We start from the raw sequence: 23,459 nt of genomic DNA on the forward strand, positions 1-23,459 counted from the left end.
TGTTTCTTGCTGTATTTATTACATTGCCTTTTCTAATTCAATACTGAAGTTTCTGAAAGATAAACCGATACATTTCAGGGCTGTTAAGTGTGTGCAGCAGAGCTGTCTCTGAGCCCTCGTGCCAGTCCTGGCAATGTTCCGGTCGTGGGGACTCTGGAAGTCTGATAATGGGCAATCGTTTTTTGTTTGTTGCTCTTTGCATTATTTCTACTTCACATCAATGTAACAAATCTTCAGGTTCAATTAAAAATGTAATTATGATTGAATTACAGACGCTCCCAAGCTGCTGCAGTCCGTGTCTGGGAATATGCAAAGTAACAACAAAGAAACTGTATTATCGAAACATCAATTCCACTCTTTGCAGAAGCCTTCCTGTGGAGTCGCTTGCTCTTCACTTATTATGCTGTCATTATGCTGGTAGGAAATCTACAGGGTGTATAAGCATCTGCTACTAAAAGGCATCTTGAGTCTAAATTACTGCACACATGTGACACATGCTAAACAAGGGAGGCCTGGAGATTTGTTGTTGTAAATTTAGATATGAATTGAAATGATCTTATCAATTGTGAGGTTTGATTAGACAAGGTTTGCTGGTTACATTCACAGTAACATTGGTCTCCAATGGGACCTAAAAGCAGGAGGGAAAGCTTATTACTGATTACTGACCGGGTTCAAAGAGCTTGGGCTGCTCTGCAGAGAGAGGTTTGAAATGAATCTCACTGACAGATCCTCTCGAAGCCTCTGCCAGTGAGAGCCGAGCTGCTTGTCCAGACCCCAGGGGTACAGCCCAGCTGAAAGAGAGTGGTGTGAACACCGGGAGCCAGGTGCCAGCGACCCGCCCCCCGACCCCGCGCCCCGTGCCCTGACCCCCGCCCCCCCGCGCCTCGCACCCCATGCACCGCGCCCCCAGCCCCTGCGCCCTGCTGACAAGTCAAGGGTACTTCACTGCTTGTGCCCTGGCTCATTGCATTCAGTCCACACATTACAGGGTACTTCACTGCTTGTGCCCTGGCTCATTGCATTCAGTCCACACATTACAGGGTACTTCACTGCGTGTGCCCTGGCTCATTGCATTCAGTCCACACATTACAGGGTACTTCACTGCTTGTGCCCTGGCTCATTGCATTCAGTCCACACATTACAGGGTACTTCACTGCGTGTGCCCTGGCTCATTGCATTCAGTCCACACATTACAGGGTACTTCACTGCTTGTGCCCTGGCTCATTGCATTCAGTCCACACATTACAGGGTACTTCACTGCGTGTGCCCTGGCTCATTGCATTCAGTCCACACATTACAGGGTACTTCACTGCTTGTGCCCTGGCTCATTGCATTCAGTCCACACATTACAGGGTACTTCACTGCTTGTGCCCTGGCTCATTGCATTCAGTCCACACATTACAGGGTACTTCACTGCTTGTGCCCTGGCTCATTGCATTCAGTCCACACATTACAGGGTACTTCACTGCTTGTGCCCTGGCTCATTGCATTCAGTCCACACATTACAAGACAGAAAGTCTCGATCCAAGCTTGTCTCTTCTTCCTGGGCCCTGTCTCAGTTTCCAGAGCTGCTGTAAATGTGTCATACTGAACCCTGCACTTCACTTTCCATAGACATGCATTAAAACGTGTCAAAGCAGAAGGAGGCACGGCAACGTTTATTCAGGATTCCGGTGTTCATTTTGTGTACAGAGGAGCCAGTCACAGCTACACACTGCCCATATTCTTTTCAATTGGCAGCGTGCAGTGAAGTGGAAATGTGGTACAGTAATCAGGAGCTATCCATTCCATTCTGGCAAGGCCAGCCATGTGACAGAAGAGCCACACGCTGTCATTAAAATCATTGCAGAGCCGAGGCTGGAGGATGGAGGATGGAGGATTGAGATTAATGAACTGCATGTTTATTAAAGGGTTTGTGGTTCACACTGCGAGTATCCCGTGATGGTACAGGGGTTTCTATTTCATTCTCAGGAGGCACCAGCCTCTTACAAACATACTGCCTGGCCTGTGACCTGATCACGTATCAGAGAGCTAAGCAGTGCCAAGCCCTCTGTGGAAATGGATTGTGATCGAGACCCGTTTCAAACCCGGGTCAGAATCAAGGATCCAATTCACAAACAAACTGCAACACAACAGGAGTCTGAACACTGCAGGTCACTCTATTAATACAGCGGCATGCTGGCTTGAGTTCGCTCCCCTATTATCTGCTCTTGTATTCTTCCATGCTGGCTGGCAGTTGCACCTGGTCTCACAGCACGGCCCTCACCGTGCCTCACAGGTCACTGTCTATAAATATCTCCTCTGACCCCCGTCCCGGAGGTAGGCGGGCTGGCTTTGGGGGGTACAGTTACAGTATCTGCTTACTAGTACCTTTTATAGAATCACTAGCATATTACACTCCATGTTACCCGAATGGGAAGTCCTCCTGGTGCAGCAGCCCCCTGGAGCCACCATTAAGACGTGGATTAGAGCTCCCATGTGAAAAGTGACCAGAGAGTTCTGCAATTCAACTGCTGCTCCAAGAGTGCAATGCAAACTATCACCTGGCATAATGCACATGCAGAAAGATAACACTGCGGGGAAAACGCCACCCCTTTGTAGAGAGATGGTGACAGCACTCAGGCCTTGTAAGCGATGCCTGGCTGTAACGCTGCTGATGCAGGTATCCATTTCTTAGAAGGCTAGAGAGGTAACAGAGCGCTACAGGTATGCAGGTGGACATGTACAATACATAGTCAGCTGGGCAATGGAGTGCTGTATAATATCTTATCTGCCCATTAAACTCTCTGTGTTTTCCACTGTGCCCCATTTCACCTGCTAAACCTCTACTGGCTTTTCTATCTATCTATCTATCTATCTATCTATCTATCTATCTATCTATCTGTTTATGTAGGACTCTTTCCATGAATCCAGTAAGCGAGTGTGTTAGGGAGTGTGATGCGATCCCTCCAGCCCCGCTTTGAGGTTCCCCTCTCGCTTGCTCTGGGATTTCGGTTTTGAATTTCATGTCAGACAGCTGGAGCCGGTGACTGATCCACTGTTTTCTTTATATATATGTGATATTTTCTTATAGAGCGGAACTCCATTCTGGAAGCAGCCCAGCTTCAGGAAGCCCATATGAAAAATCACTTTTGCCAAAAATTAGGGGAGCTGTAGTATTCTTGCATTGCTATTTAAAGTTATTCTGCCGTAATCAGAGGAAGGAAATCAGCCATTGCTACTTAGCACAGAAAAGGAAGAAGGCAAGGAGAACAAAGACAGAGGAAGAGTCCCCCAGTCCTTATTCAAACAGCCCTGCAAGGTCAGAGGAGTGGAGTGCAGTCAGTCTCACAGACAGACAGAGGAAGAGTCCCCCAGTCCTTATTCAAACAGCCCTGCAAGGTCAGAGGAGTGGAGTGCAGTCAGTCTCACAGACAGACAGAGGAACAGTCAAGACTCCTGTCTCAGAGGAAGTATGAGCCGAGGTGCACATTTGAAATGAAGATGCGGGTCTCGGCTCATTTAAACAGGATCCCAACCCCAGTCAGAACCATTTCAATGTATCATGAACCCATCTGGTCTCAGCTATAGTTCAGCTTTAACAACGTCCACAGCGCAGACAGGACCTCAGCTTGCTGACCGAGTCCCAGCCTGTTCCACAGTGGATGACCCTTGATAGTTTGAGATCGAAACCAGACCTCAGTGCGTCAGCATGACTTGATTTAATGAATGGTCAAGCTTAGCACATTGTCACACAGTCTCTATATAATGCTAACAATCTGGGCTTGCTACTCAGAGTATGACTAGAAATGAAAACGGCTTGTTGCTTAAATAAACAAGCTCCTGTAGGGTACAGAAAAGGGCATTGCATTTTATTAAATGACTTTCTGCATTTTTCAGTTTTCAGATCACTTGTATGCTGATTCCCCGTCCCGTCGCCATTGCATTTCCATGCAGACCTCTGAGTTTGTGACAGGATTAAGGGTTAGGGTTAGGGTTAGATGTCTTTGTGTTTTTGCACAGGCATCGCATCATTATAATGAGAAGACACATCCAGCCCACAGCCTCACACTCTCCATCCCAGGCTCCTCATTACTGCACACAATCCAGAAGTGTGTTTCTATGCACACTCGCTTCTCATTGGACCCCCCAGAATTACAGCAATGCTTTCCTCCAGTTGGATGATTGGACCCCCCCCCAGAATTACAGCAATGCTTTCCTCCAGTTGGATGATTGGACCCCCCCAGAATTACAGCAATGCTTTCCTCCAGTTGGATGATTAATCTATATCTCTCTCTCTCTGTCTCTCTCTGTCTCTCTCTCTCTCATTTGTAAATTGATCCTCCCCTATCCCTCTTTGTAGTTAAGTAAATTCATATTGTATTACCAATTGTTTTATATTAGTGAAATGAATGATTTATGCCTGTCTTGTTTTCCTGTGTGTTAATCAGATAATTCACATATTCCCGTCCAATTCCCAAGCTCATTGATAGAAAGCCTGATCGAGGTCAGCCTATGCTGATATGCTTGTGGTGTGACTTTACTGGACTGCTATCAATAATATATATACAATGCATTCCTCGCTGAGCCGCAGGCATTGCATAAGATCAGGTAACATGTATGTATTGTATAGGACAGAGCCATACAAGCCAGCCTTCAGCACAATCACTTCATAAATTCATTTGTAAGTGAATTGCACTAAATACTCACTTAGTTCATCTAATAGTCCAGTGTAATTACAAACAGTCTGAAAAAGCAACAGACAGACCAAAAATACACCATAAAGAAAGATCCCCCTTTCAAGCACAGCTAATCAGTCTAATCACTCAATCAATGACATCCCCTCTGGGGCTCCACGCTGGAGAGTATTGACTAACAGTGTCCTGACTTCCACTTGACTCGGCTTCAGTCCATATAAATATACAAGCGGCATCATTGAAAATCTCTTTGAACATAGCACTGGTAATACTGCAGTGCACCACCAGGGACAGTCAAGTAACCCTGGATAAAGGTAAACAATAACACCTTCAAGAGGAGGTTATCAAGCTGGAAGTGCTTGCTAACACTTTATAATCTGCTCCCTTCCTTTTCATAGCTGTAATACATGGCATTGTAAGTGCCTGTCCCTGTCCTCTAGACTCGCTCGGGCTGCCTGTCAGTTTACTGGCTTCAGAAACGTGGTTTACACACCATGATTAAAACAAGCAGCTCACTCTGAGCGTGCGTCACAACAGGAAGCTTCCCTCGCACACCCTTCTATTGAGCCATGTCCCGGGCTATTTCAATAGTCGTGTTGGGTCAACTCTCCCTCTCTCTCTCTCCCTGTGTCTCTCTCTCGCTCTCTCCTCTCTCTCCTCGCTCTCTCCTCTCTCCTCTCTCTCTCTCTCCTCTCTCTCCTCTCTCTCTCTCTCTCTCTCTCTCTCTCTCTCTCCTCTCTCTCTCCCCGTGTCTCTCTCTCGCTCTCTCCTCTCTCTCCTCTCTCTCTCTCTCTCTCTCTCTCTCTCTCTCTCTCTCTCTCTCTCGCTCTCTCTCTCCTCTCTCTCTCTCTCTCTCTCTCTCTCTCTCTCTCTCCTCTCTCTCTCTCTCTCCTATATTAAGCAGGCACTCCAGGTTCAGGATCAGGTTTAAGTGCTATATTAAACTCTTCATTTATATATGTATTGCATGTGTTACAGTCACAGGCACAGTCCCATTTCCCCCCTCTCTCTCTCTCTCTCTCTCTCATCTCTCTCTCTCTCTCTCTCTCTCTCTCTCTCTCTCTCTCCTCTCTCTCTCTCTCTCTCTCTCTCTCTCTCTCTCTCTCTCTCTCTCTCTCTCTCTCTCTCTCTCTCTCTCTCTCTCTCTCTCTCTCTCTCTCTCTCTCTCTCTCCAGGTTCAGGATCAGGTTTAAGTGCTATATTAAACTCTTCATTTATATATGTATTGCATGTGTTACAGTCACAGGCACTATTCTGGGGTGTATAAACAAAGCAGCTCCTTCAGTAACAATGTTTACTACGCCTTAATTATACAGGCAAGGTTAGGGTTAGGGTTAGGGTTAGGGTTAGGGTTACGGTTAGGGTTAGGGTTTCTGGGGAGGAGAGCGTTTCAATCTCAGGTGAAGAGCTTATCACCACCACAAATGACAAGCATTCACAAAGAAAAACACAGCAGGGAATTGACAAGGAAAAATCAAGGAAAAAACACGACGGAGCCATTTCTCCCCGAACCAGCGAGAAATCAGTGGCAACTCCCCTCTGTGTCACTCTGATTACTTCATAATTTATAGTCAAATCCCTTTCAAATAACAAGATTGCCAGACGAATATCTGAGCCTGGCCTGCGAGGCCTGGGAGAGAGGTGAGCAGTGAGTCAATGAGTCAATGGTTTCTGCACATGGAAATTTTACATCAAACAATGTGAACGCAAACCTGGCTCTGTTCCAGGACCCCACAGATATGCAAAGCACCATTCCAGCAGGAATAACATTCAAACCCTATCCCAGCTATAGTCCGGGAAGATGTTACAAAAGCACAGATTTGCAAGGGAGAGGCTCCTATTGCAGAACTGATTGAGCTTTTCAATAACCAGGCACGCCTCAGCTTGCAGCTTCTTAACACAAGATTAGCAACAGAGCAAAGCCCTCTCGACTCAACTGTGGTCAACAGCAGCAGCTTGTCCAGTTTCACCACAAAAGAGCTGCCCTTGTTTTTAACCAGCTGCAGTTAATATGCAGCCACTAGGTGGCACTAAGTAAAATAAACATTTTACAGGGGAAAAGATTTTTTGCCACCAGAACACAATATATTCACTGTGGATTTGTGTCATTGTTCTAGCATGGGTCTCTGTCTCCACAGCTATTTGACTGGGCAAAAGAGGGAAGCTTTGTCACATTTGCATTTATTTTATTTTTACGCCACATTCAAACTAAACACAAATGTAACCCGCCCGGCTGGCCAGTGACATCCCCTGTAGAGGGACTGTGTCCTCGAGGCTGCCTGTCTGTCTGTCCCTCTGTCTGTCCTGTTCATGAGCGTGTCTCTGTCCCTCTGTCTGTCCTGTTCATGAGTGTGTCTCTGTCCCTCTGTCTGTCCTGTTCATGAGTGTGTCTCTGTCCCTCTGTCTGTCCTGTTCATGAGTGTATCTCTGTCCCTCTGTCTGTCCTGTTCATGAGTGTGTCAGTGTATCTACGTGTTGAGGCACAGTTTTATTTCTGTGTTTATTTGAATTGGTTTTTCTGTGCATCTGCGTGCTTTTAAATCATAATGACTCCCCAAAAAATCTAAATCCAGAAACGTCCAATTTCAGAAACACTGATGTCTATTTTTGCAACAACAATAATAATAATGCATCTGTAAAATGAAGAACACTTTTAAAAAGGCCCTATATAAATGAACTGAAAAATGCAACATACTTTTCAAACTAATGTGCATTTTACACACGTCAGGGTGTCCTGCAGGGCCTCAGCCAGGGAGAGAAGAGGCTGACTTGGCCTTTACTGAGTTCAAGGTGAAATGTGAAAATGTTGATTTGTCATCTCAGTGTGACTCTGAGGGGTGGGGGGTCCCTGAAGTACCAGACTGATCCATATATATATATATAGATATATATTTATTGTACACTTCACAGGAAGAGCACGTCACTTGAATGGTGAAAATGAGATCTGCACAGTAACACGGTGCGCCTGCAGGTGCTACTCAGCTAGTTTAATGATGAATACATTGTAATATGTGTTTGAATACAAACCATTTGTCATTAAAAGTTTTGCCCTACAGCAACAAACCTTCATTAATAATCATGTTATATCTTGCAGCAGTCCACCTGGACCATCACATGTATCATGATGCACAAACCATCGCGTTTAACATAGTGAAAGCATGGTGAGGCACAGAGAAGCACTGTGAGGCATAGGGAGGCACAGAGAAGCACTGTGAGGCATAGGGAGGCACAGAGAAGCACTGTGAGGCATAGGGAGGCACAGAGAAGCACTGTGAGGCATAGGGAGGCACAGAGAAGCACTGTGAGGCATAGGGAGGCACAGAGAAGCACTGTGAGGCATTGGGAGGCACAGAGAAGCACTGTGAGGCATAGGGAGGCACAGAGAAGCACTGTGAGGCATAGGGAGGCACAGAGAAGCACTGTGAGGCATTGGGAGGCACAGAGAAGCACTGTGAGGCATAGGGAGGCACAGAGAAGCACTGTGAGGCATAGGGAGGCACAGAGAAGCACTGTGAGGCATAGGGAGGCACAGAGAAGCACTGTGAGGCATAGGGAGGCACAGAGAAGCACTGTGAGGCATTGGGAGGCACAGAGAAGCACTGTGAGGCATAGTGAGGCACAGAGAAGCACTGTGAGGCATAGGGAGGCACAGAGAAGCACTGTGAGGCATTGGGAGGCACAGAGAAGCACTGTGAGGCATAGGGAGGCACAGAGAAGCACTGTGAGGCATAGGGAGGCACAGAGAAGCACTGTGAGGCATAGGGAGGCACAGAGAAGCACTGTGAGGCATAGGGAGGCACAGAGAGGCACTGTGAGGCATAGGGAGGCACAGAGAAGCACTGTGAGGCATAGGGAGGTACAGAGAAGCACTATGAGGCATAGGGAGGTACAGAGAAGCACTGTGAGGCATAGGGAGGCACAGAGAAGCACTGTGAGGCATAGGGAGGCACAGAGAGGCATGGTAAAGCATAGGGAGGCACAGAGAGGCATGGTAAAGCATAGGGAGGCATTGTAAAGCATAGGGAGGCACAGAGAGGCATGGTAAAGCATAGGGAAGCATTGTAAAGCATAGGGAGGCACAGAGAGGCATGGTAAAGCATAGGGAAGCATTGTAAAGCATAGGGAGGCACAGAGAGGTATTGTAAAGCATATGGAAGCACAGAGAGGTATGGTAAAGCATAGGGAAGCATTGTAAGGCACACAGTAAAGCATATTAAAATGTGGCAAACCATGGTAAATGCAGAGTATAACAAGTGGAAAAGCATGAGAGGAACTACAACATAACCATGAAAGTTTACTGAGGTAAACTTTTATAAGGGCTGGACTGTGTATCATGACATGTATTCTGTAGTAATCTTACTGTATCATTTAATCTGTGCCAGAAAGCGGAAGCCAAGAGAAAAACCAGCAAAGACTGGTTAGCCTGGCAGCCTCGTTCTATACAGGGAAATATCTCAGGGAATCCAAACCATATGCAAATAGCAGCCTGTGCCGAGCATGTCCAGATGGTTTCACGGATACCACTCCTCCTTGTTTTGGAGAGGCATTGCTTGGTCTTTCCCCCAGAGTTTACTAGTTTAACAGAAAATGAAGGTCAGGCCTGGACAATCCTGCAGGGAGAGCTCCAGAGAGGCACAGCACTGCACGGGGTGGAAAGCACACACACAGCCGTGCCTCGTGTACCCTACACACACACACACAGCCGTGCCTTGTGTACCCTACACACACACACACAGCAATGCCTCATGTACCCTACACACACACACACAGCCGTGCCTCGTGTACCCTACACACACACACACAGCCGTGCCTCGAGTACCCTACACACACACACACAGCCATGCCTCATGTACCCTACACACACACACACAGCCGTGCCTCGTGTACCCTACACACACACAGCCGTGCCTCGTGTACCCTACACACACACACACAGCCATGCCTCATGTACCCTACACACACACACACAGCCGTGCCTCGTGTACCCTACACACACACAGCCGTGCCTCGTGTACCCTACACACACACACACAGCCGTGCCTCGTGTACCCTACACACACACAGCCGTGCCTCGTGTACCCTACACACACACAGCCGTGCCTTGTGTACCCTACACACACACAGCCGTGCCTCGTGTACCCTACACACACACAGCAGTGCCTCGAGTACCCTACACACACACAGCCGTGCCTCGAGTACCCTACATACACACACACAGCCATGCCTCATGTACCCTACACACACACACACAGCCGTGCCTCATGTACCCTACACACACACAGCCGTGCCTCGAGTACCCTACACACACACACAGCCATGCCTCATGTACCCTACACACACACACACAGCCGTGCCTCGTGTACCCTACACACACACACACAGCCGTGCCTCGAGTACCCTACACACACACACACAGCCATGCCTCATGTACCCTACACACACACACACAGCCGTGCCTCGTGTACCCTACACACACACAGCCGTGCCTCGTGTACCCTACACACACACACACACACACACACAGCCGTGCCTCGTGTACCCTACACACACACACACAGCCGTGCCTCGTGTACCCTACACACACACAGCCGTGCCTCGTGTACCCTACACACACACAGCCGTGCCTTGTGTACCCTACACACACACAGCCGTGCCTCGTGTACCCTACACACACACAGCAGTGCCTCGAGTACCCTACACACACACAGCCGTGCCTCGTCTTCCCTACACACACACAGCCGTGCCTCGTGTGCCCTACACACACACACAGAGGACAAGGGCATGCAAAAGGCCAGTCTCATTTTGTTAAAAGGGTCACATTAAAAAGGTTCAGGGACTCTCCATCTTCTTCTTCATCTGCCCCCCTGCTTACTCCTTTTTAAAACCCATTCATAGTCGGGTTGGTCGCTACAATCACAGTACAGCAATCCCCTCTATGTTCTTCTCTTAATTTCGGAGTAATAAAGAGTTTTTTGATTGCTTTCTCATGCCTGACTGCCTCTCCTGGTTTGCAGGATGCTGTACCACTAATTGCACTGAAGCGTAGAGACAATGCTGGGCGTGCGCCACACAGAGAAGAAAGAAATAAACCAAAGAAAGAAATAATGCTTCTCTGCATCGTACTTTTATTTATTCTCCTGCTCGGAATGCAACCTAGACCCCTCCATGAGAGAGGGAGCCAGAAAAAACAAAACCTCTCTGGGATAGAGAAACGCCCGGATGGAACGCAATGATCTGAAAATGGTCAAAACTTGATTATGTAATACTTAATCATCATTAATGTCAATATTTTAAAGCAATCAATTTAACAGCAATCATTTAGAAAGCAGTTCCTTCTAATTCCACTTAACAAATGATTCATTATTTAACAGTAAATAATCGAGCTGCATCAACGCAGGACAGGGATTAGAGGGAGAGAGAAAATATTATAGTGGAAGAAAGAGAGAGAGATAATAAGAAAGACATCTTACAGGAGAGAGGGGGCAATAAAACAGAGTGAGATTAGACAAGGGAGAGAGAGAGAGGGAGTGAGAGAGAGAGAGAGAGAGAGAGAGAGAGGGAATGAGAGAGAGAGAGCGAGAGACAGAGAGAGGGAATGAGAGAGAGCGAGAGAGAGAGTGAGAGAGGGAATGAGAGAGTGAGAGACAAAGAGAGAGGGAGCGAGAGGGAATGAGAGAGAGAGAGAGCGAGAGACAGAGAGAGAGAGGGAATGAGAGAGAGACAGAAAGAGAAAGAGAGAGAGACAGAGAGAGAGAGAGAGAGGGAGCGAGAGACAGAGAGTCCCGCAGGGTATAAACTTTATTGCATTTTAATGCGAGAGACGGTGAGCTCTTCCGACTGTGACAGCCTCACAAAGACCCCCAACTGACGGACAAGTCAAGCACTTAATCACAGGTCAGAGGCGGTGTTAACCCCTACACTGCCACACAGAGGAGGAGAATACCTCAGATACACAGACACACTGTTAACACTGTCACTGCCACACAGAGGAGGAGAATACCTCAGATACACATACACACTGTTAACACTGTCACTGCCACACAGAGGAGGAGAATACCTCAGATACACATACACACTGTTAACACTGTCACTGCCACACAGAGGAGGAGAATACCTCAGATACACAGACACACTGTTAACACTGTCACTGCCACACAGAGGAGGAGAATACCTCAGATACACATACACACTGTTAACACTGTCACTGCCACACAGAGGAGGAGAATACCTCAGATACACATACACACTGTTAACACTGTCACTGCCACACAGAGGAGGAGAATACCTCAGATACACATACACACTGTTAACACTGTCACTGCCACACAGAGGAGAATACCTCAGATACACATACACACTGTTAACACTGTCACTGCCACACAGAGGAGGAGAATACCTCAGATACACATACACACTGTTAACACTGTCACTGCCACACAGAGGAGGAGAATACCTCAGATACACATACACACTGTTAACACTGTCACTGCCACACAGAGGAGGAGAATACCTCAGATACACAGACACACTGTTAACACTGTCACTGCCACACAGAGGAGGAGAATACCTCAGATACACAGACACACTGTTAACACTGTCACTGCCACACAGAGGAGGAGAATACCTCAGATACACATACACACTGTTAACACTGTCACTGCCACACAGAGGAGGAGAATACCTCAGATACACATACACACTGTTAACACTGTCACTGCCACACAGAGGAGGAGAATACCTCAGATACACAGACACACTGTTAACACTGTCACTGCCACACAGAGGAGGAGAATACCTCAGATACACATACACACTGTTAACACTGTCACTGCCACACAGAGGAGGAGAATACCTCAGATACACAGACACACTGTTAACACTGTCACTGCCACACAGAGGAGGAGAATACCTCAGATACACAGACACACTGTTAACACTGTCACTGCCACACAGACCCTGCTGCCCACACACCAGGGAGCAGGGAGGGCAGGAAGCGGCTCATCCACAGGGTCACAGACAGGATGTTTGGTTTATAGCGCACGATGGAATCATGCAGTGCACAGAAAGAGGAAGCACTTTTTCAGTCAGAATGGTAAAAGTAGTTTTTATTCTGTAAGCACTGCATGATGATTTACAGAATCATTCCAGTCAATTTATCCCATTGAGCATCCCAGTGGGCAGCTTCCCACTCTGCAGCGTCTAGCGATCGCAGACACAGACAGAGAGCCGGCAGCAGCAGGGACCTGGGGGGGGGGTTACAGAAACAGCAGAATGACCGTGGGCAGCTTGTACAAGAGGGGGGGCGGGTTACAGAAACAGCAGAATGACCGCGGGCAGCTTGTACAAGAGGGGGGGGGGGGGGGGTTACAGAAACAGCGGAATGACCGTGGGCAGCTTGTACAAGAGGGGGGGCGGGTTACAGAAACAGCGGAATGACCGTGGGCAGCTTGTACAAGAGGGGGGGCGGGTTGTCAAATCTGCTCAAGATCTCCACGGGAATGTTTGCCTGATGGACAGACAGCCCCAGACAAAGGGTGAATGATTTATTTAGTTTGCAAACTTGTTTTGCTGAAGGAAGCTTTCTGCCCACACCCCCTAACACTCTCTCCTCCTCCCTTTCACTCCTTCCTTCTCACACTCACTCACTCTCTATTGAAACGCTCCGACCCTTGGGGACTGCACTTACTTTTTTGCCTTTCCAGTCTACAGACCCTGAAGCTGAACAAAAGACAGCTGGATGGGGCCATTTGAATTTGAAACAGCAACACAACAAAAGCTTGAGAATCCGAATGAGAAACTTTAGGAGCTTAAAGCCAGCAATTCACTACTGAGATCCTATAAAGAGTGAATTCAATACAGAGAACTCAGCACTGGAGATACGAGAGCCAGTCAATTCAATACAGAAACAAGGTTTGCAGATATTAAACCAGCCAATTCAGTGCAGTTTAGAGAACTCAGTGCTGGGGATCTGGGAGACAGCAAATTAAATACAGCACTGCGCTGCTGTACCAAGAAGTGAAAGCCATCACATGCTATACCAAGAACGGAGTAATGGGTTAGTAAGAAACACAACAGAAAAGAAATCAAATGAAAACAGTCAACAGAGTTTTGAAATGGACAATGCTGATAAAACATTGCTCCAGATGGACAGCTCAGTATGAAACGAATCTCTGAAACTAATCTCCGGTTATTTCCACTCTCTTTGACGCTTGAATTTGCTAAACCCGACAACGGGCCACAATTCACTGATCTGTCTGTCCAGCTCGTGGATGCTGAATGAGAGGAACAGGGGTTTGGCAATGGATCCGATTATGTACAGCACTGCTGTTCGGATCGATATGCTGCATACAGTACAGTATGCGTGAAAGCACAATGTATTCCTGTATTCCAATCGCTGTCCATCCCACTGTGTTTATATGTAAAGAATCGAATAAAGATATTTGATCAACAGCGTGCGTATACCTGTAATAAAGAATGAGCATTTTAAATAAGCCTGAGTTTCAAGGGTCATCGTCAGTGTTAATCAAACCCAATACATGCCCTGACCTTACACTGTAATGCTGTTAAACAGCGAGTCCAAAGACACAGTCAGGAATGCAATACACACCTGTCTGTAAAGACAGAGCCTATATAACAGCGTTGCTTTATTACAGCGATCCCATCCACTTGGGTTTCAAATAGATAATAAAATAAAAGCAAATCCCGTTTTCCATGATGCACAAGAGAGCGTGCGGGCGAGAACCGAAAACAACACATCGGGGCTTCACTACCAGCACTGCCTGCAACCCGGCCCGTGGGTGATACACTGAGCTACACCAGCACTGTGCGTGATACACTGAGCTACACCAGCACTGTGCGTGATACACTGAGCTACACCAGCACTGTGCGTGATACACTGAGCTACACCAGCCCTGTGTGTGATACACTGAGGTACACCAGCACTGTGCGTGATACACTGAGCTACACCAGCACTGTGTGTGATACACTGAGCTACACCAGCACTGTGTGTGATACACTGAGCTATACCAGCACTGTGTGTGATACACTGAGCTATACCAGCACTGTGCGTGATACACTGAGCTACACCAGCACTGTGCGTGATACACTGAGCTATACCAGCACTGTGCGTGATACACTGAGCTATACCAGCACTGTGCGTGATACACTGAGCTACACCAGCACTGTGTGTGATACACTGAGCTACACCAGCACTGTGTGTGATACACTGAGCTACACCAGCACTGTGTGTGATACACTGAGCTACACCAGCACTGTGTGTGATACACTGAGCTATACCAGCACTGTGTGTGATACACTGAGCTATACCAGCACTGTCTGCAACCCGACGTATGCATCGGGACGCGGGACATTTGCTAGGAAATCGGGACTGTCCCGACCATATAGGGACTGTTGGCATGTATGGAACTGCACAACTTCTTACAGAAGTCAACAGGACACGGAGAAGGGTTTCATATAGGTGCAGGTGAGCCTCTGTCTGAGATTCTGGACAGGCGGTTATTTCAATGTAACCGGCATGGCAGAGTAGATTGGCTTACTGGCAGCGCTGTTACAAATCGCCTGTGTTGGCCGAGTTTACTTTTTAAAATCTCTTCATCTACACATACATGCATACAATAGGGACATGCTGATTTTAAAAGTGGACCGTGCATTGAAACGGCAGCCAAATCCAAAGAGCGCATCAATTCTGAGGTGAAACTTCAGCTGGTGTGGAAAGAAGCTTCTCGTGTCTCAAGAGACTAAAACGTTATTCCAGAAACACAAGGAGGCCAGAAGGAGCGAGTGGCGATTCTGTGTCTTGAGAAGGGACTCGCGAAGACGCCGGAGAAGAATGCCCGCTGGCATGACCCGTGATTTACCTTCTCGCATCTCAGAGGAGAGAAGCGCAGACTTTATCTGCAAACGGTTCAACTGACAGCTTTATCTTTTTGCCATAAAACAGTAATTTACTGTCAAAGTCCAGAGTAAATATAATATATTGTGAATTGAATTCTCATGCATTTTTACATACACTGATTGCTTTGAAACATGGTGATGTGACCTGATGGCAAAACGTGTTCTCTTTGCAAGATCGCATGTGGATCGGGACTTTGTTATTCGCGCTATCGTTCTATTATTAACTATTGTGTCATTGTGTTTACAAGTCTGGAAGCCCATTCCCGTCACTATATTAATTCCGATGCGTTTGTGTGTCACGGTTATGGTACTTGGTTTATGGTTTCATGTCGTTTGTGTGACTGATGTTAAGGCATTGCTGTCATGGTCTACCACCAGATGTCATATCTTTATTTCAAAATGTTTCTGATGTTTTGTATCGCCGCTTTTTCACTGCTTCGATTGTATTTTCGTTTCGTTTGTAATGGTGTGTATATGTATTACACACACGCACACGCACACGCACACGCACACGCACACACTGTGTATCTACAAACCCAAGTCCCTTACACTGTGCCTGCTCTGTGTGTCAAGTGATCAGCCTCCACTGGCTTACACACGAGTATACAAACAGTGCAGCCAATTGCCTCAGCTCTGCACAAACACTTACCGACAGAGAAGTGGCAGCGAGGCGAGCCCAGCGCACAGCGATGATCCACGGCACTTCTGCACGACGTGCGCACACCTTATTCCTCCTGAAGTCAAATCCGAAATGCTGGGGTCTTTGGACCCGGATGGTTTAAATTCCAAGGTACCCGCCTCGGTTTTCTTCCGCTAATCCTCAGTGCGGTCGCACCTGTCTCGCTCCAGAACAAATTCAGTGCTCCGGCGTGACATCCTTAAGACAACTGGCTGTGGACCCGTGTCGCCCAGGCCCCCTGGAATAACAGTGATAACAGTAGCACCTTTATTCCGCACATTAACACATGGCACATCCTCCTCACAGACAGCCGTTCATATACTGTGGGGTATTAGAATCGCTGCTTGTAACAGTAATAAAACCCTGTGCAGTGGTCTCACTGCTTTGGACCGGCTGCGTTGCATGGAATTTACATCTGTTCTTAAAAAAAAAAAAAAAAAAATCAATACATATATTATTACACGAGCCCTCTGTTTTGCACAATAGGGATTTTGTACTGTGTCTCTGTGCACGGCTGCTGCTGACTGTCTGTCAGAAGATAATGCTCGTTTCTTCTCGTTCTTCTTGATTTTAGTCCACACGTTTTCCTTGATGTTTTTGGTTGCGGTATGGCGTTGTTCCAATGTGATTCCAGTCCACTAATACCTTGCTTCAGTTTGGAAACGCCGTGTGCGTGCTGTTTAGCTGCGCGATGTCCAGGTATACGCGAAACGCCGCTTGTGTGGAGCGCTGTCATGCGAAGGTACACTTCCTGCAGCCTCAATGCTGCGCTCTCTCTCTCTCTCTCTCTCTCTCTCTCTCTCTCTCTCTCTCTCTCTCTCTCTCTCTCTCTCTCTCTCTCTCTCTCTCTCTCTCTCTCTCTCTCTCTCTCTCTCTCTCTCTTCACAGCACGGGGAATCGGAAAACCTGTACTGGACTCACTCATCACAGACGGATTGGAATGAACGTCTTATAAATGCACTGGATTTTCTGAAATGTAGTTTTCTGAGTACTAAATATTCCACAGTAACTTTGTATAAAAGACGATTTTCTGCCTATTTTCTCTTCTCCCACTTGTCATTCTGTCTCAGCTGGATGACTCGTAGTCTTCTCAGATTGTGAATGACTTCTTTACTGGTAGTCGTGGTATCACACATACATGACCTACCGCACGTGTATTCAGACATACATGAAGATGCGTTGCCAGGTTAAACTTCGCTTTGCAATGGAGAGCTCCACCAGTACAGAGCAGAGAGACTGTGAAACATCCCAAAGAAAATGTTCACCGCAGTCACACTCTGATCATGAGAGCAGTGAAACTGGTCAGAAGAGCTGCGATTTTCAAATACATCTTTCACTAAAAAAGAAAAAAAATAGCAATCTCACCTAACATCACGGCTTGTTTCTCTCTCTCCCTGTTCCCATAGCAACACATCCCCTATCACCACTTAGACAAGCCTTGTCTGAATTAACCAGAATTGTCACTCAGAAACACTCTGATATAATCCTCTCTGATATTATTATTATTATTATTATTAGTATTATTATTATTATTATTATTATTTGAATTAGCAGCAGCTTCAGCACGTTCTCATTCTTGTGGTTCCGTGGCAGAGCTTCAGCACATTCTCATTCTTGTGGTTCCGTGGTAGAGCTTCAGCACGTTCTCATTCTTCTGGTTCCGTGGTAGAGCTTCAGCACATTCTCATTCTTGTGGTTCCGTGGCAGAGCTTCAGCACGTTCTCATTCTTGTGGTTCCGTGGTAGAGCTTCAGCACGTTCTCATTCTTGTGGTTCCATGGTAGAGCTTCAGCACGTTCTCATTCTTGTGGTTCCGTGGTAGAGCTTCAGCACGTTCTCATTCTTGTGGTTCCGTGGTAGAGCTTCAGCACGTTCTCATTCTTGTGGTTCCGTGGCAGAGCTTCAGCACGTTCTCATTCTTGTGGTTCCGTGGTAGAGCTTCAGCACGTTCTCATTCTTGTGGTTCCGTGGCAGAGCTTCAGCACGTTCTCATTCTTGTGGTTCCGTGGTAGAGCTTCAGCACGTTCTCATTCTTGTGGTTCCGTGGCAGAGCTTCAGCATGTTCGGAGACAGGATTGTGAAGCTGGCACAGTGAGTGGTCTGCGCACCGAGCAGAGATTCGGGAGATCAGATAAACATTTGAAATGTTTCCAGTCTGCAGCGCAGTGTCGGCTTACATTCTCCACGGCTTGAGTGTTTTCCAAGAGCACGGGAATAAATCTGATTTGAACCAGAAAGATCCACCGCACGAGATAGACTTGCACAAACAAACAGGCCTTCGCTGCCACAACTACGCTAGGGGTTGTCTTGTAATTACATTAGCAAAGGATTACGTTTGTGAAAAATCACAAAAAACAATGATCTGTTAGTATTATAAAAATGACAGCAGATTAGCACTTAGTCATTCTCTGCCTGCTGTATAATTACTATCATTTGCATGATTAAATAACATAATAAAATACCCTTTGTTCTGCCAAACATCACGTCAGGAGATAAAGGCATGAAAGGGAAAGCATTGGCACAACAGAAAGCATTAAAAGAAATGCAGAAACATGGGGTGAGTTGAGAGAGAGCCATCATTAGAGCAGAGAGAGTGGGAGGGGCTACTGGAAGCAGACTGGCTGCTGGAGCCCATTTAAATATATACATGAGAACACAATGCACATATACATGTGCAGAATTAACACAGGAAGCCTTGCTGCATGTAGAGGAGATGGGGTTTGCGGTCTCTTGAATGAGTTTAACTGTAAGAATGGCATTGGACTGCAGTTGGAGATCACTGTAATAACGTTGGAATTGCAGTTAGGGTGCTCTTCAAATTGTAGCTCCAGCACACTAGTCACTATCCCACTGTGTTTCACTGAGTGACTTCAATAGCAGAGTTTTCTCTGCTCACCAGATCCTTTTTATTATTGTATTGTTTGAAATGCTGGTCCCTGAAGTGGAATCCTACAGAGCATTCTCCCTGGCTGAGATCTCCAGGGCTGAGAGGAGCCCCTGTCTGCTCCAGCAGCTCAGAGCACAGGGAGGCTGCAAAGAGATTCAACTCTCATGCTGCAGCAGCACCCTCCCTCGAGCCAGGGGGTACAGTGGGGACTTTGACGAGCTGAAACAGAAACATGCAGAGTGATGAAGCCTCCCATTGCCCTCTCGATCGGGAGAGGAGGGGCATGTTAATTAAGCTAATAAAGGATAGGCAGACGTTTCCTATTTCCAGACTGCGTACAGAATTCTGATCGAGTTCGTGCTTTCGTTCTTGTGTTTGATTTAACATCACTTTACAGCAAGTAAAACTGCAATTAGCATATTGTGAGGATTGTTTTTCTACTTCGTTTTTTGCATTTCTTTGTTCTTTTCTTTTTGCCTACACTTAGCAGTAAATATCATGTATTATTAATCCCAGCTGTGGAAGCTGAATGACAACAACATGCTGTTTGCAGTTTTCATCACACATCTATAATTGATAGATGAGGGTTTGAAAATCTGCTGAGAGAAAAGCTGGACCCAGAATCATATATACCAGCCAGACTGTTTCTGTTAAACAGAATATTATATGTAAACACAGAACTGGCACACTGCCTCATAACTGAACTGCCCTTGAATTTAGGAAGGAGGGGAGAGGGGCTTGTCTTTGTAATCCGGACTTATTAAACTGCAGTGACAGAAGTGCAGTAAACTACTGCACTGCAAGGGTAGAGCTGCAGCCTCCTGTCTGTGCTAATGCTTCAGAGGCAGTGCTTGTGAATGTTATGTTCTGGAGTGGTGAGTCACTGACAGCACTGTAGCTGCAGTCAGGCACACAGCAGATACTGGACTGCGGGAGCCTCATCCCTCCCCACACAGCAGATACTGGACTGCGGGAGCCTCATCCCTCCCCACACAGCAGATACTGGACTGCGGGAGCCTCATCCCTCCCCACACAGCAGATACTGGACTGCGGGAGCCTCATCCCTCCCCACACAGCAGATACTGGACTGCGGGAGCCTCATCCCTCCCCACACAGCAGATACTGGACTGCGGGAGCCTCATCCCTCCCCACACAGCAGATACTGGACTGCGGGAGCCTCATCCCTCCCCACACAGCAGATACTGGACTGCGGGAGCCTCATCCCTCCCCACACAGCAGATACTGGACTGCGGGAGCCTCATCCCTCCCCACACAGCAGATACTGGACTGCGGGAGCCTCATCCACGCAGCATCTCCTTTTCACATATTTCTGGACCCCCTTCCTCCCTGTGACTCTCTCTGTTCAGTCTTGAATCTGTCAATCATGTGCATTTATGATGGGGGCTAAATGCCCACCAAGGACAAAGCACAGACCACCTGGCTCATTTCACTTGGGCTCGAAGTCAAATTTGAATGCAGAACTGGAAGTAAATAAATGAAGTAACTGCAGTGCCCAGGGACAGGGTCAGAGATCAAGCCTACGGATTCATTTAGCAACAACCCCCCCCAACCCTGAATAGTGAACTTTGATCTGTGTGATGCTTGTGAAACAAGATGCTGTCAAAGTGGGGGAGGTGCTAAACACATGGATCTCAATGCAGGAATCACACATTTGTAATGTGATAGCATCAGAAATTCAACCCAGTATCTATACAGATGAAATCGACAGACAGAAATCAGATAAAAGAAAATAAGACATTTTCAACAAAAGAAAAAAAGAGAGTCAGTTTAGCAAAACTGTCACAAAAAAAAGAAAATAAAGTTCAAGTCGTGCAGAGATTCCAGTCCATGTTTTACAGGAGCCAGACCCCTGAGAGCTCTCTGAGGTTCACACTCCGAGTTCAACTCATCAGGACAAACTGAACCAGAGTGCAGAGCTTCTGTGAGGACTCAGCACACACACAACCCACGCACTGACACACACCCACCCACACACACACACACACAACCCACGCACTGACACACACACACACACACACACACACACACACAACCCACGCACTGACACACACACACACACAACCCACGCACTGACACACACACACACACACACAACCCACGCACTGACACACACACACAACCCACGCACTGACACACACACACACACAACCCACGCACTGACACACACACACACACACACACAACCCACGCACTGACACACACACACACACACACACACACAAACACAACCCACGCACTGACACACACACACACACACACACACACAACCCACGCACTGACACACACACACACACACACAACCCACGCACTGACACACACACACACACACACACACACACACACACACAACCTACGCACTGACACACACACACACATACACACACACACAACCTACGCACTGACACACACACACACACACACACACAACCCACGCACTGACACACACACCCACACACACTCGCTCACAGCATATGCACAAGGACACAGTGAGCAGGGGGTCGGCCGCCTCTTGCCTGTGATTGGTTGATACGCTTCTCCACTCTGGGTCCCACACCGACTCTCATTAGAGAGAATTGCCTTTCAAGTGTGGGCATGCAGTGCTGTGTGTGTGCGTGAGCTTGTGCGTGTGTGCGTGCATGTGCGTGTGTGTGCGTGAGCTTGTGCATGTGTGCGTGCATGTGCGTGTGTGTGCATGTGCGTGCGTGTGCGTGTGCGTGTGTGTGTGTGTGTGTGTGTGTATGAGCGTGTGCTTCTACAGGTGTTTAAAGTTGTACTGAAGTTCCAAATGTTACTTTTACACAATTACATTAAAAAGTATTGATAGATGAATTAATGTAAAAGGTGACTATAGCACATCCCCGGTGTCTATGTGTAATTGTGCTCCTCTAGTGCCGCCAGTGGAGAAGTATTGTAATTGCAGACAGCAAAGCAACGCCGGGTCCATGCGATGCTGCTGTGGTTATAACGGCTGCCATTGTGTTTCCTCTCGCAGTCTACATTACTGCACATTACTGGCTTTGCAAAGGGCTTATTGGAGCCTGTGGGACTGTCATTTATATAATGCAGCTCTGAGTGAATGAGGAAAGCTGCTAGAAGCACACAGACAGTATTCTGCTGTTTGGTGTGTGTGTACAGCTTTTATAATCATGGAACTAAAGAAGTGAAGAAACAGACAGGGGAGACAGAAAGAGCTTGTCTCCTTTAGAAAGACTCTGAAGGACTGAGCAGAGCTGTGCTTGTCTGAAGTTATTCGAGGCTTGCGTATTTATCCTGCTCACTGATTAGCATGTTTGTAATGGCAGCTGAAACAAAGCACACAGTCCCACCACTACTATTAGACTGCTGCCAAGAACAGAGGACTGTCTGCGGACACTGCTCCAGTGATGCAGTGCACATTGCTCACTGCAGTGCTAGTGTGTTTGCAGAGTGCACTTCCAGTGTAGTGTAGAGTAATGCAGTGTAGAGACAGCCCTGGTTCTTGTATCAGTGGACAGCACTTCCCCTGGCTCTGCCCTCTCCCCATCTCCACTCTCGTTCTTAATATTCGCAGTCTCCAGACAGGTTTCTATGGTAACTGGGATAGAGCTGAAGTAACAGGGAAATAAAACAGTGAGCCTGGCAGAATTCTGCAAACTACAACTGCATCACCCAGAAGTGGAAGTGTTGAAAGCCTGGAATGAGAGCTGGGAGCTGGGTTAGGGCTAGGGACTGCACTGAGAGAGGGAGCGCTGGAGCAGGGCTAGGGACTGCACTGAGAGAGGGAGCGCTGGAGCAGGGCTAGGGACTGCACTGAGAGAGGGAGCGCTGGAGCAGGGCTAGGGACTGCACTGAGAGAGAGGGAGCGCTGGAGCAGGGCTAGGGACTGCACTGAGAAAGGGAGCGCTGGAGCAGGGCTAGGGACTGCACTGAGAGAGGGAGTGCTGGAGCAGGGCTAGGGACTGCACTGAGAGAGGGAGCGCTGGAGCAGGGCTAGGGACTGCACTGAGAGAGGGAGTGCTGGAGCAGGGCTAGGGACTGCACTGAGAAAGGGAGCGCTGGAGCAGGGCTAGGGACTGCACTGAGAGAGGGAGCGCTGGAGCAGGGCTAGGGACTGCACTGAGAGAGGGAGTGCTGGAGCAGGGCTAGGGACTGCACTGAGAGAGAGGGAGCGCTGGAGCAGGGCTAGGGACTGCACTGAGAAAGGGAGCGCTGGAGCAGGGCTAGGGACTGCACTGAGAGAGGGAGCGCTGGAGCAGGGCTAGGGACTGCACTGAGAGAGGGAGTGCTGGAGCAGGGCTAGGGAC

At 47.6% G+C, this 23,459-nt stretch overlaps 1 protein-coding gene across 1 annotated transcript in view; it reads right to left on the reverse strand.

Moving 5' to 3' along the window:
* LOC131730435 (semaphorin-6B-like) overlaps positions 1-17,430 on the reverse strand; it is a 29,511-nt gene extending 12,081 nt beyond the window's left edge. Inside the window, exon 1 of the mRNA XM_059020494.1 lies at positions 16,240-17,430. The gene's annotated coding sequence lies outside the window, so the exon portion shown is untranslated. The remainder of the gene's footprint in view (positions 1-16,239) is intronic.
* Positions 17,431-23,459: the final 6,029 nt, after the last annotated feature.

This window comes from Acipenser ruthenus, unplaced genomic scaffold, assembly GCF_902713425.1.
Source record: "Acipenser ruthenus unplaced genomic scaffold, fAciRut3.2 maternal haplotype, whole genome shotgun sequence".
Lineage (NCBI taxonomy): Eukaryota > Metazoa > Chordata > Actinopteri > Acipenseriformes > Acipenseridae > Acipenser > Acipenser ruthenus.